At 45.4% G+C, this 18,273-nt stretch overlaps 1 protein-coding gene across 1 annotated transcript in view; it reads right to left on the reverse strand.

Moving 5' to 3' along the window:
• The window catches only part of GPC1 (glypican 1), a 207,412-nt gene that overhangs the window by 28,218 nt on the left and 160,921 nt on the right, over window positions 1-18,273 (reverse strand). The gene's annotated exons all lie outside the window — the stretch shown is intronic.

The following is an 18,273-nucleotide window of genomic DNA, read 5'->3' on the forward strand; positions in this document are numbered from 1 at the left end:
AGAACTGGTCTGGGCCTCTCTGGCAGCCTCACCTGGAAGCAAAGCTGGGTCTCTTTCTGAATCCTCAAGGTGTCACAGTGTCATTCATAAGTTTTCCTCACAGCTGGCATTGCTTACACAAACCCTAAGCTGCCACATGTTATTTCCAAAGCCCTGGTGAGATGAAGCAGGGCTGCCAGCACATGCCAAGCCTGCCCAGGGACATCCCAGGTGGTGTCAGCCAGGCTGGCTCTGGGCACAGCCAGAGCCCAGGTGGGTGTCAGGAACAGGCACATCTTCCTGGGGACTCCAAGGCAGTGCTTTTTACCAAGGCCAACATCATCTGGGCTTCTCAGCCCATTTGCTTACTTGGGCATGCATCTTGCTTTTGCTCCAGTGTAAATAACAGAGTGCTTTTACACCCCTGGTTCAGTGGTCTCAGATGTGACAGAAATGTCACACAGCAGGGTAAGAATGACAGATCTGACTCCTCCCTTACCAGCATCTTTAGGTATTTCCATCATCCCAACTGCCAGCTACCTTCAGGCTGAGACTGCACAGTAGGGAACTCATAGCAGGACTGGCCTGATCCAATTAATAGATTTACATAAGAAACTTTAATCATCATTGAAGTTAGTCAGAGGAAAAATAACTTAAATAATAATTTTAATTTCCATTACACTTGCACTTTTGGGGTCTTTTTGAAGCAAACCTGATTAAACTATTCTTTAAATCTAAATGACTACTATTTTTTTGGGTGATGTGTGATAAGCTCTAGTTGGAAAGAAACTGTTATTCAATTAAAATCAAACAGCATGTATTTAGGTACATAAATTACCTTCACGGTGCTAGACATATAAGAAAAGAAAGTGAAGCTCCTGAAAAATGCATACTGCATGTACAAAGCTTTATTAAACAAAGTATTTTTGAGGGAATGGTGCTGACTACAATTAAAGATCTCTAAAATTGTAGAACTAGTAAAGCTCAGATCCATAAATCTTGCTTATATTCACTGACTGAGAAGGGTCATACAAGCTTTCCTATATTAATAACCTCTCACTGGTTTCTCAGATTTGAATGAAGCTAAAACTTAACAGGTGAATTGACCAAGTGAAAAGAATCCTCTGCATCTGCTCCACAGGTTGCTAACACTGAAAATTCCTGTGCTATTTTAACAAAGCAACACTGAACATTAATAGCCTGGCCTTCTGCAGCCCCCTACAATGTGCTGCTTAATAGATTAAAATTTGATCAAAGAGATTTTTGTTTTTAAAAGACTGTGAGCAAACTAGGTGTTAGCAGAAGTCTGGTTTAATTACTTATGCAGAAGTAGAAAGTAAAAATCTGTTATCTGGAATGTTGAATAAAAACTGGTTTTCAAATGTACTTTGGGAAGAAATTTGTTCTTATTCAACATGACTGGGTGGGAAGTTTGTATCTCCAACCATTTTCACTGGGATCCCTCCATCTCTCAAATGACTGGTCATGCACCTTCCCCACCAAAACTGGATTTCTCCCTACAGACACCAGGTATCAGGGCATCCAAGTCACCTATGACCTTGCAATGGAGTGCTTCTCAATAGGGGAAAAAGACAAAAGCTGATCCCATCAGATTAATAAAAAGAGATGCTGCACTCACCTGCAACAGAAACAAAACACAAAGTTTCTCTGATGCTGAGAGGAATCTAAAAGCTCTTCCCTACCTTAATGTATCACTCCAAACACTGCTGGTTGCCCATTCACAAGTTAATTAAAATGAGCTCAAACTCCCTTCCTTGTACAATCACTGTTCTTTCCTGTGTGACAAGAGACATGAACTGAACAATTTGCTCAGCAATCGAGGTAAGACATGCAGCTTTGCACTCACCATCAGGAGGAAGAAAACACCAACAAACACAGCCCAATTTGTCAATTCAGGGCAAAATTACTTTCTTTGTTTTGCTACAAGAGAAACAAGATATATATCTCCCTGTCAAAAAATTGGAGACTGCTCTCAAAAAAGTCAGAGCTAATTAAGGGCTGATGAACTGTTACTTCTCACCCAAGTGAGGGAACACTGATTACAGCCAATTCATCTGTGGCTGGTTCTAACAAAGTTCTTCTAGATTTCACACACTGAGGGGAAAAAAAATCTACAGTAGCCAGGGAAAATTAATAAGCAATTAAGTCTACACGTGTTTGTGATGAATGGCTGACCTGGCAGGGAATTTAAATGCCCATTTTGCAGCATCAGAAGGTAGCACAAAGTGAGGTTTGTCTAGAGGGATGCAATGTCCCTGTTCCTCAGTACAGTGTCAGCTGAGCTCTCCCAGGAACACTGCATCTTCTCCTGAACACCCTGCCTGCTGATGTCCAACCTTGTAATGAGTTTAGGCACATGTCACAGATTAAGGATGTGCAGGGCCTTGGGACAAGACAACTTGCTGAGGCACAGTTCAGGCTCCTGCCATTCTACCTTGATTTCAGGTAGAGGGAATGATTTATTTGAGGGGGAGCAGCCCATTATCTGCAGCCATGGAGGGTGTGGGACTCTCAGGTAATGGGGTGCTCCAAGTCTCCACTGCTGCTACCAGGAGATCCCAGTAACAGGGCCAGCAGGTCCCTCTGGATGTATCAGTTCCCACTTGGTGACCACTGCAGGGTCTACCCTGGCTCCCAGAGCACCACTGGAGTGTTCAGCTCAGGCAGGGCATGAATCCATGGAGCAGCTTCACCCAGGTCACAGCTGGACACAGCCCTGAGCCCCTGAGCTCTGGTGCCACCACGTTCTCTGTGCCAGCAGCAGGCTCAAGCCATGAACTGCAGCACAGGGCTCTGTCACCCTGGGAATGGCAGGGATGGAAGGAAAGGGCTCAGTGGCACTGCAGCACAGGGCTCTGTCACCCTGGGAATGGCAGGGATGGAAGGAAAGGGCTCAGTGGCACTGCAGCACAGGGCTCTGTCACCCTGGGAATGGCAGGGATGCAGGGAAAGGCTCCCAAGGAGCCCGTGCTGCATCTCTAAAGCCCTTCTGGCTCCAGAAGGCACCACTGCCCTGCCATGCCTGGGGGCAGCAGCACAGCTGAGGTGGCTCTGCAGAGGGTCCTTCCCTCTGAAAGGATGGATTTGCTTCCACTCTGAGTCACAAGAAAGCAGATTCTACAGATTCTGTGGACCTGTGCTGAAAAAGCTCATGGCTGTTCTTGGCTTCTTGGGGCCTTGGGAATTTGACAGTACCAGCCAGAGACACCTCCCTGCAAGTCACCTGCTAAATCCATGACTGGCTTTCCTCTTTTTCAATTAGTTTCCTTCAGGAGCCACTGCCAGGTGAGTCCTTCCTCACCACTGCCAGCTGAGGGACACAACAGTGCCAGGCCCAGCAGGTGGCTTCCAACACCAGTACTTCAGACAAATCAAACTCAATTTTCCCTGGGCCAATGCAAGGCACAGCTCCTCAACCAAGGCTGCTCCTACGTGAAACATCACCTTTCACACCCTTTTGCTGCAAAGTATTCAAAAGAAAAATAAAATGAAATGGAAGTTTGTTTTATTACTATTATTATTGCTTCTCACTTCCAGGCTCAGAAACAAGACAACTGGCTTTGCTCAAAGGAAATTTGTCTTTTGGCAGAGGCCAGGTCTCAAGAACTCTGCCTCAAATGCAAAGGTGCCAGAAGTTATGAGTAAAGAAATCAAAGGTTTCTACATCCAAAACAATTCTGCCACTTTGGCTTTCTCTTGCTGTTGTAGTGACAAAAACTTACTTCTCAGAGAATTAGGTTTTCAACCAGAATCTATAACCTTTGCATTCAAGAGAGATTGCAAATCCCCACCCATATCCCTGCTTCACAGCTTCCCAGTATTCGCAGCTCATATTTTCACAGTTTCCACATTTTCACAACTCTGGATTCAAATTGGGAAGCTGTGAACAGCACGGCAGGGAGCGGCAGTTCCTCTCTGAAGAGAGAAAGTTTTGAGTTTCTCCTTCCTCAGCCCCCCCAGCACTCTATCCAAGCTCTCTGCTACCATTTGATCACTCAACATCTGGAACACTCTGGGGTTTCTCCAACTAATCCAATGATGGAATGGGAATGGATGCAGGAGGGAAAGAGATCACTGAAGGAAGACCTAAATGCTCTTTAGGCAGGCAGCAGAGCTGGCTTCCTTCAAGCTCCATCAAATTTGAGAGGCATGCTAGAGGAAATATGAGAAATGGAGAAAGGTGACTGAGTTTCAATCTCAATATTATTAAAATTTTAAGCAGAAAGCTATAGTACAAAATGTCTTACACACAACAGGGAAGAGTTAAGACTGGAGGAACACCAATGGTGTTCTTGTGAAAATGCTGCAGAACTTTTGCAGCAATGGGTAAAATGAAAACCCTCCTGCTGCCCAGACAGCTTTGCCTGGTGGGCTCTGTTTGTGGTCTGAGGGCCTTGCTGTGAACTGCCAGGACAGATGGAGGTGGGGCAGCACCATGAGGAGGAGGAAGTGTCAGATCTTCAGTTTGGAGGATCAATTTCTCAGTTTTGAGTGAGCACATGAGCCTGTGGTGGAATTCATGCAGGGCCAGAGCCATGGAGCTCAGGAGGAAGGCTGGGCAAGCACTCTGTGAACAAACTGTGGTGTGTCAGGACTGGACTGAAACAGGAGAGGAAATGCAGCTGCTTCTGTGCTGTCCTGAACCCCAGCCAGAGCAGGGAAAGAAAGAGATGGAGGTGTCTGCTGCAGCAGAGCTCCTGCTCAGTGCCAGCCCTGCTGGTCTGAGGAAGAGTCTTTCCCTGGGCTGTGCTCCCTTTAATGCCCTGCTGCACTTCCCAACACCAGTTTGCTTCTCCAGGTGGTTCTAATGCTGTTTTTCAGTTAACCTACTATTAGGAGGGAATAACTCAGCAACAGGTTTAAGCCATTAAAATCCAAATCTAATGCATTCATGCCTATTTTATTCACTTCAGCAAGTACAATGACACTTTATTTATAAAATTGTTATTACTAATTTAAGCACTAGCCATGGCTGTGCTGAAGAGCTGATATCAATCCAAGAGGAGTGATTGACTCTGGTTCACACCTTGGCTGTGTCCTTCCACAGGAAATAACCCCAGTGAGACTGAGAGACTTAGCTCCACATGCAGACAGCCCTGGATGCAGCAATGCTGGTGCCATTTTCCTCTCTCCTCACAGCTGCACACTCCTGTAAAACTGCTGCTCTGGGGCTCTTTCCTCAGTCCTGGGCCCCTTTGGAGAACACAATCCCTCTCTGCTCCCTTCTGGATCACTCCCATGTACATCCCTCCCAACGCCCCTGCTTGGTGGCTGTGACCAAAGAGGCATCAAGATAAACCAAGACTCACACTGCAAAATACCAAACCAAACCAAACCAAAACAAAAGCCCCAAAAAATGGAGATAAAACCAGCTTTTCCCTAGAAGTCAAAGGATGAGTGGTGTGAATGAATGTGCTGGAAGGCAAGAATTATGAATGTGCTGGGATGCATGAATTATGATGCCTTCAGGTAATACAACTTCAAAACTTTTCGGATTTGCTCCAAAGCGCCACTTGACTCATATTTCCTCTGCACAGTGTGTCCTGGGAGTGTGTGCTGAGAACAGGGTGGGAACACAGAACTGAAGAGATGTTGTGGGTCAATGACACACAAAATGCCAGCTCTGCCATGGAAGATCAGTTTTGTACTCTCCTAAAGCTGCTCAGTCCCAGCACAAAAGCACTTGAAGACTTTGACCTCACTCCTGCTGGAAGGTTGGTCCAGGGCACCTCCTCTGATAGAAGGATTTCTTTTCTCAATTTCTGGTCAAAGTTCCTTCTTTATCCACTTGGTCTTTGCCAATACGGTGCTGTAGTTCAATTGTTGGGCATTTTTTCCTGGAGTTCACTCTTTGAGACATTTACTCACCAAGTCTCACACTTTCTCAGCATCCATGCTGCCTTCCTACACAAATGAAGGTACTTTCCCCTCTTTACACCTGACAGGCTCTCCAGCCCTCTGGATCACTCCACTAGCACCTCTCCTGGTTGGCATTAACTCTTCCTAGGTGTGGGTGGTCAGAAGCACAAAGAACAACTCCTTTCCTTCACTGGCAATAACACTGTGAATACTGCAAGGACTGCACTTGCCTTTTTTAGGAACACATCACATTAGCATTTCACAGACTCTCTGCCACCAACTGGTACATCTCTAATTCTCCCCCTTGCTATTTCCAACCAATTAATCCCTAGCTGTATGCCTAACTCTGAAATATTGAATTTCATCCTATTTCTATTATTTTGGTTGTCATGGTTATCCACTATCCTCTTCAATAGTGACAACTTTTCCCAGCACTATGCCACCAATTAATCTCATGACTGCATTTCCTATCATTTGTGCCAGTTTTTAATGGGGCTGTTAACTAGGATGGGGTCTAGGCCTGTCTTGAGAACCACAACTGGGACCTCCCTCCAGGCCAGGAGCTCATCTTTCAACACAGTGTATTGCTGCCTCCCCCTTTGCTAGTTCACCTGATAATTCCTTTACTAATTTCCATCTTCTTCAGCTTAATTAACTACTCAAGGCACAGATGCAAATGTCTTTGAAGTCTCCTGAGATGGATTAGCTGATAGAACAGACACGAGCAACAGTGAAAGCAGCTTTGGATATAGGATTTGACAGAATCTCTGCAATCTCTTACTCAAGCTGCCTTTGGGTAAGAGTAAAAGCTGGTCTTTCTTAAACTGGTTTAGACTGGGACACACAGCAGACAGCTTGCTTCTTGTGCTAGGGAAAAGGAGAGCTTTTTGAAACAACAAAAACCTCTCCCTGCAAAGGAGAGATGCTGTTGCATGGAAATGCTGTTTGGAGCAGGGCTCTGCTGGTGAGCAGAGGAGTTCTGCCTGGGAGGAAGCACCTCCAGCCACTCTAAAGCATCTGCACTTTTCCTGCCAGGACCTGGACAACATTTTCATTTCATGGTGTTCAATGGCAGAGAGATGTAATTATTTGCAGCTATTTCTTCTTCTGCATATTGCCCCTCCTCTGTTTGTACAGTTTTGCAAGACAGGTTGCCTTTATCTAAGTGAAGCAGGACTGGATGCAGCTATCACAGCAAGGGAGTGGAGGATGTTCCCTGGAAGGGAAGCTCCCCAGAGGAAAGAGCTGCCCTTACTCCAGGAACAGGGGGAAGCTGGATATTCTGCTTGTCCTGATAAACACTAGGGCCCAACAGGGTGTCACCCAAGGTGACAGCAACAAGCCTGGGTGTCACAAGCACAGCCACAGAGACCCTCTCCAGCCCCAGCAACAGCTCTCTCCAAAACATGGCTGGTGAAGAAACCACTTCAGGCTTTGATGATCCCAATGAACTCAGTATTTCCATCCTCATGACCCTTGGAAACAGCTCTGTGCAAACCTCAAGATACCCCTGAAATGAAGTCCAACAAATCTTCAGAGAAAGGAGACACTTGGAGCTGGGGGTAAAGAACCCAAAATGATCTGTAGGAGGGGCTGGACACAGAAGCAAAGCCTGTGATAGACTGCAGCACTACCAGGAGTCAGTGATGCCCTGTGAAGGGTGACCTAGAACAGAGACCAGACAGAGCTAAAGAATAAAGCAGGGATTTGTTAAAAGGCCTCAATGGATCCACCTTGGGCAGCACAAGAGCCCAGCCAGGGCTGCACCCAAGATGAACCAAAATGGGCACAAAAGGGACACGAGGTCACAGGGTCTGTCACTGTGATCAGTTCTGCTCCATTTGCACCTTGCAGTTCATTGTCCCATCCCAGCTTTAGCCCATGCAGTCCCACCCTGCTTGTTTTTCTCTCTCCAGCCCACGGTGTTTGTGCTCTTGGGCTGAGATTTGGATCATTTGTCCTTGGTGCCCAGCTGGAGCAGGAATTGTTTCGTCTCCCTGCTCTGTGCACAGAGCTCACCATCCCCTGATATGAAGCCCAGAAGTGCACACTAAAGCAGCACAGAATGTGAAAAAGATAAAAACTAAAACCTGAGGTATCATTTCCCCCCTCTTGGAGCACCTGAGCCTGCTCCAGCACTCCTTCCTGCCTGGCAGTGTAAGGGTGAGGAGGGAGCTGGAGCAAGCAGCCTGCACCTGCCTGGAGAGGAATTCAGGCACCACACAGCCCCTGGGATATCAAATGCCACAACACATTCTGCCAGCTGCTTGGTAGGTCCTTGATAGCTTAGCCTTGGAATTTTCATGTTGGGAACTTGGGAATAGTGTGGGGTGAGGGCACTGGTGCTCCAGGGGTGGAGTGATGGAGCAGGAGCTGGCATTGAGGTGTGCCCAGTTTGTGTGGCTGTGAGCGGGTCAGCAGGGCTGCACTGCTGCTCCTGGGCACAAGAACAGTGTGTGAGAACCTAAGGCAAGCTGCACCCAGGCCAGACTGTTCACAGAGGGTTTTCAACCATCTAATTCCAACCCTGCTCTCCAGCCTGCCTGGCAGAGAATGAAGAGCTGTGCTGCTGTGAGGAAATCTCCTCACAGACTGGAAGCCCTTGTATAGGGGATTTGCTCTGTTTGCATCCAGGGTGGGATAAGCAAATACAAGAGATGTGAATCTGAAGATTATTTTACCCACGTGTTTTCCTGGGATCTGAGCTGGCGAGGGATTTTAATCATGGCACCTTCTAAATATACCTATGCTACAACCAGAGACTTGCAGCAAATGATGAACTGCAAATATTGCCCCAGCAGGCTCTTATCAAAGAGATTTCAAAGCAACCTCTCTGTTAGATAAGGACTGGGGAGATGTGTGGGTGGGATTCATAACCTGGGAGTCAAGTCTGACCTGGCAGCTCAGTCCTCACTTGAGGAAGGGCAGGCACCTCCCTCTTTAACATGAGCTGAGCTCTTCTTTACAGCCACTCCTCTCCCTCTGGACTGTAGTAGGAGTTGGGATAACTGAGCCAGAGCAAGCTGAACTTTTGGATAAATGAAATTTTGTGAGATAAATTTAGCTCTCATTTTTCTCCTCCAAGAAAGCCTGCATTTAAAGGCAAAGCAATAAGCACCACAGCTATCACTGACAGGAACATAAAGGTACTAAAATTAATTGCTAATACTGCCTGTTCCTTTCCAGGTTTACTCAGTAAGACCTGAAGGGCTCCATTTCTCCAAGGGTAAAATAAACTCAGATGTTTAACAATACTGAGGGTTGCTGGCAGTTTTAAAAGGTGTGATATACACCCTGGATTACAGCACAGACCTCTAGAGCAAAGGGATTTTTCACTCCTTTATTCCAGCTGAGCACTGGAGCTGGTGAGGAGCATAGATAAGGCAGGAACGAGACAAGCAGTGGATCTGCTCAGGATGTGCCCATGAAGGTTGTCACTTTCCCAGGAACACCATCCCAGCCAGCCTCACTGAGGCTGAGTTTGAGTTTCTGCCCTGTCTCAGGTTGGCAATGGGTGTGTGTGTTCTATCCCCCTCTGTCAGAGCTGGGGTAGTTCTCTGCTGTCCCTGGGGCAGTTGTTTCTTTATCTCTCCCACAGCCAACCCTCCCTCCAGGAGATCTCTGCTGTCCATGGCCACTGAGTGTCCCTGCAGGGCTGATCCAATCCCAGCATCCCATGGGGAGATGCCCCGCCCAGGGGAGGAGCCAAGCATTCCTCCCTGGATCCAATCTGAGCCTGGCACAGCACAGCAGCCTTTGCCCCCTGCATTGCCAGAGGAGCAGCTTTCTGCTGCCCTGCATGGCCAGAGGGAGCCCAGGCCCATCTGCAGCAGCCCTGGAGCTGCAGAGGAAAACTCCCCCCTTGTGCAGGATCCCTGCTGCAGCAGAGCCACAGCTGGCACTGCAGGAGGGCTGAGCCCCCATGGCATGGGGCTGGGACACCTCCCCCATTCTGACTCTGTCAGGGTTGTTTTGTATTAGTGGGATTTTTTTTTGTTTGTTTTTTAAAATTTTTTCTATTGCCTAATAAAGAACTGTCATTCCTGCTCCCATACCTTTGCCCCTTAATTTCAAAATGATAATAATTTGTAGGGAAGGGGTTTACATTTCCATTTCAAAGGAGGCTCCTGCCTTCCTTAGCAGACACCTGGCTGTTGAAACCAAGACATGCCCCTTCAACAAGCTCCAGAGAGCTGCACCTTAACCTGCACAACACCTCAGGGTGCTGCCCTTGCTCCATCTGCACTGCTTGAGGCTGAAAATAATGAAGCTTTTATACATTTCAATATATATATTTCAACTTCTTCCTGCCTTATAAAATATACCATGAACCAATTTGTCACTCAGTCAGGCTCTTTGCAGTATTCTTTTAATTGAGAAAAATATCAGTGAATTATTACTTCTTTAGAATTAAATGTATTTGTCTCTGCAAAAAAAGCAGAGGAAACAACCCCATGGTTTGTTTCTGCATTCACAGAGGAGCTTGAGCATCCCCCATTACATGGTTTTACAGATCAAAACTCCTTCTTTGAGTTTTGCAAAAGCTGTAGCAGTGAGACAGAACTGGCTTTTTATCTTCTTCATTAGCACTGCCCTCTGCTCTGAATGGCCTCTAGACAAACTATTTATTGTTGGGTTAATTAGATCATTTGGATCTATGCTTGCCACTGCATTTTTGCAGTCTAGAGTATCTAAGACACATGGTCCTTGAATCTCTAAAAATCTTCAGTATGTGACATGTGGGCTTTCCCAAAGGAAAAAGGAGTACAGGAATTACTGGCTGTGGGGATAATATTCCAGACAGGCTAAGTTCCCCTGTTATTATTGCAGGAGTTTATCTAAGTCTGTATAAAGCCCTTAATCTCTACTGTTCTCTCCTTCAGTGCCTTCAGAAAATAACTTGCCTCTTTGTGAAAATATTTTGCTCCCATGGAACCAGTATGAAAAGAGAAATAGGTAGAGATGGCTGCAGACAGCTGATGCTGAGATGCAGCCTGAAGAATGCAGCACAGGTGTACCTCTGACAGCTGGGAGTGGGCAGAATGTACATACAGACATGCACATCTGTTCCTGGAATCTAAAATTAGTCTCAATGGCTATTTTAATAGAGATGGAATAGGGATATCGTATATACAGCTCCTCTAAAATAATAGTAATTAAAAATATTTATATTTATTATTAGTAATTAATAAAACATATACTACCAATATATTAATATACTACAGTAATATATTATTATATTTATTAATGATAAAATATCTATATTTATTATTAATAGTAAATCACAGCACACTTAGAAATTTGGAACAGTCAGAAGGATGTGGGTAACAAAGCACCCCCTCAATGCATGGGGATTTTTCCCAGGGATAACCACATGGTCTTTCTTTCCCCACGTGTCTGCTTCAAAAGAAGCAAATTTTAGCAATTCTTGAGGAAAAGAAATTCATGTTCTCTGGCAGATATTACAATAATAAATTCAGTAGCAAATTTTAGTTTCTGCTCCATCAGATGGCATCTGCTCTGTTAAATCCCTTTAACTTTACCTTATCCAAAGAAAAAAATCTAGATAAAGACAGATTTTCAAAAGACCCTAGCACCATTTAACTAGTTCTGTTTTAAAATACAAAGTCCCTTAAAAAGCAATCCTAAAGGGAGATTTAAGCTCAGCTTATCCAACCTTTTCCTTCAAAGTGTTTGTTGGCTTTTTTAAAGGTTGCTAGGCCTATAGTGGCTGTGACCAGACTGGGATAAAACCAGTGGATTTTCTGAGTAGGGAGTTCTGCTGAACCCCCAGGCAGTGCTGGCTGCAGCAAGGAGAGGTGCTTGAGCACTCAGGGAGTGTTGGATCACAGAAAAGCACCTAAGTGGGAACAGTTCTTTCGAAATGGATGGATGCAAACGTGGCACCAGACCAGCCCTAGCTCGTGTCCTGTCCCCTGAGATGGTGCTGCAGCCTCATGAAGAGAATCAGCTCAAAATCAGAATGAGTTAAACACTGAGATGCCACAACCTACAGCCACCTAAGCTGTACTGTACATCTACTGAATTACTGCTGGCTGATTCTGCTTAATTTCATTGAGGTAGAAAAAATACCTTGTCCACTACTTAGAGCTTTTATAATTATGTCTGAATATATTTTCTAACTGACATAAACATATTTTCTTTAGTTTGTGGACAATACACATTCCATATTACTAGCCTGATTTATTACTTGTGTATAAGTCCTAGCATGGAAAATCTGCCACAGAATCTATTTGCTTTGGGATATTAGCAGTCACCTCCACACTGCCAATGGACATTTAAACTCATGTCAACCTCATGTGGAGGAAACACAATGGCTTGGGAAAGAGTCTGCAAAGAGTTGAGAAATGTCTCATCTCCTATCCTCACTAAGTCCATTCTGAGATGTACACATTACACACATATTTGAAATTTTTATCAATCAAACATGAATAATTTCAAATCTGCAAACACAATAAAACCTTAAAAGCCAACATGCCTGGGTGCCTTGTGCCTCTCAGGACTGTCCCTGGACACATCAGTGACTGAGGACATCTGCACCCACCCCTGGCTGACACCCAGCTTATGGAACAGGGATCAAAATGCAACTTAAATAAAATATTAGCTGGGAACTGGAATGGTTAACTGAACTCTGGCTGCAGCTACACTTGGGAAAAAGCAGAGAGGAAATGACACGTGCTCTTCTTTTTAAAAATTCATTTACAACAACTAAAAAAAGCCTTTGGTTACCCTGAGATGTTGGCATGCTCCTCCTGCCTGAGTTGGGGTTTCTGCTGCTTTTGAAGCATCTCTGGCTCTGGTCCAAATTTGGATGATGGGAGAAATGGATACTTGTTAAAAGCATGTGCTTGATTCACTTAACCACATAAAACTTTCTTTTTTTCCTGTCAGGTTTTTATCTGAAGTACATTGCACCAGTGAATTGGACATGAATAACAAACCCTGAGCTCCTTAAAATATCCCCCTATGAATATAGATTAAAATCCTCATTAAACACCTTGACAAATTAATGAATTTCTGGGGATGCACAGGGAGGTTGACAAGCAGCTGTCATCCACCTTTTCCTCTAACCACAAATGTTTGAAGCCAATCAAAATAATCTCAGATCTGGCAGAAGATTTAGAACAGACAAAAGGAAATACTATTTTAAACAGCCAAGTTATGGAAAACCTGCCTCTTGTTAAAAAATGTCGTGGATGCTGAGGACTACAATAAATGCAGAAGATGATCAAATCAGGAAAAAAAACCCAAAACAAGTCCATTGGGTGGACATGAAACAAAGCCAACAAGACATCCAGGGTACCAGAATGGAACATTCTTGGGGCAGAGGCACACAGGATACCTTTGGAGCTTTCTCTGTAAGCCAGGGTGCACCTCACTAATTGCCATTACACTAATTGGCCCAGGATACTCTCAAGATCAAGGTAAAAACCAGAGTGAATTTTGTTCTGTGGGAAAAGAAGACTCAGAGCACAAGCCCAGCAAACCCAGCCCAGGGCCAGCCCTGGGTCCCCACCCCAGCCCAGGGATGGGGCACCTGCAGCCTCCTACAAACAGAACTGGGGCTTGGCCAAGCTCCTCTTTCCAGCACTGCCCCCCTTCCTGATGCAGATACCCTTCTGTGACCTTGCTGTGCCTCAGTGTATCTCCAGAGATCTTCCATAACCCAGAAGCTCAGTGATTACTTAATTAGGACAGTAATTATGTAGCTCCTGTGAATGAAAAGCTGAGTGCTGCACCACTGTCTGCTGATGTACAGAGGTGCTCTCTGGCCAGGAGCTCACACTGGGTGAAGCAGATCATGGCATGGCCCAGCTCAGTAACAGCTTGTCCAGGTGACACAGATCCAGCTTTTTCTTTACAAACACACCAGTGAGTGAGACCTGAGCATCTCCTCTGCCTGGCAGTGAATCCATGGAAACCTACAGAGTTATTTCATACTACCACTGAAACAACAACTGTAATAAATGCAGCTCAGTGTCAGCCCTGGGCAGAGGCAATAGATAACAAGGCAGCCTGAGCAGTGCCCTCATTAAGGCTCTCTGGTAAGGAGAGCCCATCCTATAAATTGACTTTTCCATGCCTGTTGTGGTGCTGGGTAATTCGACAATTTGCCTTTAATTCCCTCAGGATGCTCCATCTGGGTTCAGATCAATGGCCCACCCAGCTGTTTCAGCTGAACTCTGCTTTCAACTTGCTGACTGTAAAACAGCCATATCAATTCCTGGTGTGCTCAGGAGAAAATACAAGTGGTGAGGTGATGGATATTCCCCAGAGAATGTCTCTGAGTGAGCCAATCTGTGTCTGGAGGAACCAATTTTGGGTTGTGTGAGCTTTTCAAAAGGACATAAGTACAATTCTGTGCAGCTTAAATAGCAGAAAGCAAACTGAATGACATTTCCCAATGTTTGGGGGAGCAGAAGAGCACTCCCTGCCCTAAAAACCACAGATGTGGAAGCAGCTGACTGGAGGAGGTCCAGACCTTGACTGCCACATGCTGTCACAGTGCCTTTTCCCAAATCCCCATTTACACCCTGGAACTGCTGCACAGAACCAACAATTTACAGAGCTGATTTCCTTCTCTTTTAATTCCCATTTCAGCTTCATGCTCGGCAACTTTGTGTTTATGCTGCTCTAATCTCTTTGAGGAGAGAAAGAGTAGCTCAACTGTTGATTAGCAAGTTGAAGGGTAATCTCAGTTCCTTCCAAGCTCCCTGTGTCCCTGTGTGTCCCTCTGGCACTCTGCAGGGCCCACAGCACTGCATTCTGCACACAGAAAAGGACAAGAACTACAAGGAAGGGGTGGCATCTGTGTGCCAATATCAGTGAGGAAATGATCTATGAGGAGACACTCCCCCACCCCATTTCACACTGCAGATAACCAAACCTTCATCCTTCACAGCTTCTGACCCTGTTGCCTTGATCCTTGGTTGTTATCATTCTCCTACACAACCAACAGAGGAGTTGCTCTGCATGATCCACCTGCCCAGGCCTTCCTTCTGCACCCTGTGGAAGTTCTGCCACTCATCCAGAGATGTTTCCTTTCACTCACCCATCTCTACTTGCTTGCATCACACAAATGGAGGCCTCAAGCTTCAGCCTCCCCTCAATTAATTAAATTAACATGCTATTCTCATGGGACCCTCCATAACAAATGCCTGGGGAAGGAAACCCCTGGCACTTGGGAGCTTGCTCCTGCTCCAGTTCCCTTCATCAGTGTTCTGCAGTGATACAATGCACTGCTGCTTTTTGGGGCTGGAAACAGGGAAAAGGTCCTTGCAGGTGTTTGCAGCTGCTGAGTTGGTGACAGAGGGGCTGATGCTCCTTGGTGAGGTTTTTTGCGTGTAGTCTCACATAGCTGGCAGTGTGTAATGTGTCTGTAACATCTCTGAAACCAGCCCAGATGTGCACGTGGAAATCTGTGCAAGTAGACTGAACAAGTTAAAAGAAAAGGGGAAAAAAAAGAGCAGAGTTTCTTGTCTGTGTTAGTCCATCCTCTAGGGTGGGCCTGAACATGCTGCTGCTGCTGCTGAATAGGATGATGATGATGAACATGAATGCTAGTGGATTCAAAGCAGGATTACCAAAGAGTCTGAAGGAGATGGGCATTAACACACTCCTACCAGTGTTGGGAAATGAAGGAGTGCAGGCCAGGGAGGAGACAGACACCCTCAGCATGCTGTCCTGAGTCATAAAATCACAGAATGGTTTGGGTTAAAGGCACCTGAAAGATCATTTAGCTACAACCCACCTGCCATGGATAGGGATGCCACCCACCAGAGACCAGGTCACTCAGGACCCTATCCAGCCTGGCCTTCAACACTTCCAGGGATGGGGCATCCACAGCTTCTCTGGGCAGCTGTGCCAGGGCCTCAGCACCCTCTGAGCCAAGAAATTCTGCATGGGAAAGGCTCAGAGAGCCTTTGTCTCACTGACTGCTAGAAGAATATGCAGGGGCAGCCACTACAAACACACTGAGTTCAGGAACAGCTTCAGTGGGATCCTGCACCTCCTCTGACATGGAAATCAATTGTGCATGAAATACAAAGCCCTAGAAAAACAGATTTCATTAGTTCTAGTGCTCATGGAACTACTTGGACAATATGTTAAAAAATAATAGCAAATATGGTCATAAAATATCAGCAGAATGGTGCTGCACGTCCAGAAGCTAAAATGAGTCCTGAACAAGATGCCAAATAGCTGCAACTTATTTATAAGAGATCTATGGAATAAATGACCCTAGTGTACCCATGGAAACTACTGTACCAACTCATCCTTAACAAATGAGAAAGCAAAAGCTGTTTCCTTAAAGAACTGCCTTAGAATGAACTAATCTGTAACAATATTAAAGCAGAATATTTTCATGTTGATTTTTTGTAATTAATTTTAAATTCCACAGCACTACTTTCTCCAGTGTAACAGGCACCTTCTGGGCAGGACCTGTTACATTCTTCATGACACTTTTCAGGGGAAAGCACCTGAATGCAAGTGACTGGGAACAGAAGTCACCTGCATTTGCCTGTGAATAGAATCACAGAATCACAGAATTTTTTGGTTGGAAGAGACCTTTAAGATCATCGAGTCCAACCCATGTTCTAACACCTCAACTAGATCATGCTACCAAGTGCCACATCCAGCCTTCCCTTAAACACATCGAGGGATGGTGACTCCACCACCTCCCTGGGTAGATGATTCCAGTATTTGACCACTCTTTCTGTGAAAAACTTCCTCCTTAATTCTAGCCTGTATCTCCCTTGCACAGGTGTGGAGCTTCTCTGTACATCAGTATGGGGCAATTGGTCCCTGAGGGCTCCTTGACCACAACATCACCACCACAAATCCTGGTGATTCAGCCTGAAGGTGGGAGACAAAAATGGGGGTTCAATCCTAAGCAGAGCAAGCCATGCCCTTCCTCTCTGCTCCTCTGCCTCTGCATGCAAGGGCTGTGGGACTGAAACTGGGATGAGAGCACTTGGAGAACACACACACTATCAAAGTGGAGTGTGCGCTTTGGAACTAACTCCAGCTGTGTCACTGAAAGCTTGAACTAAGTCCAATTACTGCTTGAGCCCTTGGCATTTCTATCACTTGGTCTGATCTAACAGCACTCCTGTTTCTAATCCCCTTAAAATAGGCTGTTTTAAAGGTTTGCTCAGGCTGACACTTGGACCATGATGCTAAAGCACTGTTATTAAACAGAAAACTATTTGGTGCTCATTAGCAGGGTGACAATCAGCTGCCAGACAATTGTAGCTTGAACCACAGGACTCATGCTCTGTGTTGACTTGATCTGAAGCTCCTGAGGCCACCAAGGCACAGGCAGTGCTAACAGAGGTGGGACAGTGGCTCCCAAGAGGGCAGGACCCCACACAGACCCCAGGCAAGTGCCCTGCCCTCCTGGGAGTGCCACTTGCCCAATCACAGCCACTGGCTTTAGTTTTGTGGAACTTTCTCCCCAAAATGTTCTTCTTCTTCCTTTCCCTCTCATCTTTTTCCTTTTCTTAGTGAGGCTCTGATGTATCTGAAGGCCTTCTGCAGTCTGGTTTTGAACAGAATTCGCTCTATCAGATTTATTTTTGTCTGTCTGTGTCACGTGAGGCTTGAATGCCTTTCTCAAATATCACTGTGGCAGACTTTGGGGACAACAATACTGATTTTGGTCTTCAACCAGCTGTCTTCTCAAACATAATCCATGGCTTCTTTTCTCTCTCCACAGCAAGAATAGTTAGTTTATATTTGAACTTTTCCATCTTTGAGAACATGTTTACCACTGCCTCCTTGAAGGACACTGGATCTCATTTATTTGGACTTCCTCTGTTCTGCTCTTGCTGTGAAGAAAAGCTCTTTATGTTGATGTGACACTATAAAAATCCATAATCATAAAGTTAAAAATAAACCCCTTGCTAGAATAAGATCAGCTGAATATACTTAATTTCTTTATATTTGGGTCAGCCTTGTATTTTGATGTTTGACTTCAATTAAATGACTTTTCTTCAGCAATTCAGAGACCTTTCAGTAACCATGTGCCACTGAATATAAAAATCACAAATTTATTGCACAGATAAGAGTGCACACCATCCCAGGGTGTCTCACTTCAAAGTCTTATTCCAACACAAACCTGCTTTTTATTGCCCCAATGTGAGGAAACATCAACCAGCACCACCTGAATGTCCCCCTCGCTGCAGGGGTCAGGCATCAGATCTCCCTGCACATTTTCTGACTTCTACAACACCCACTGATCCTGAGGAAGTGTTTAGTAGGTAAGAGGAGGGCATGAAGAACATCCTTTAGTAATAGAATTCTTCATCCAGAGTATTTATTGCAATCTTGAGTCATCTGCCACGGTGGGGAGTTTGATTCGCCAATAATTTCACACTACATAAAAATCGAATC

Source organism: Melozone crissalis, unplaced genomic scaffold (genome assembly GCF_028551555.1).
Source record: "Melozone crissalis strain CALT ecotype California unplaced genomic scaffold, PUWL_Pcris_2 ptg000034l_1, whole genome shotgun sequence".
Taxonomy (NCBI): Eukaryota; Metazoa; Chordata; class Aves; order Passeriformes; family Passerellidae; genus Melozone; species Melozone crissalis.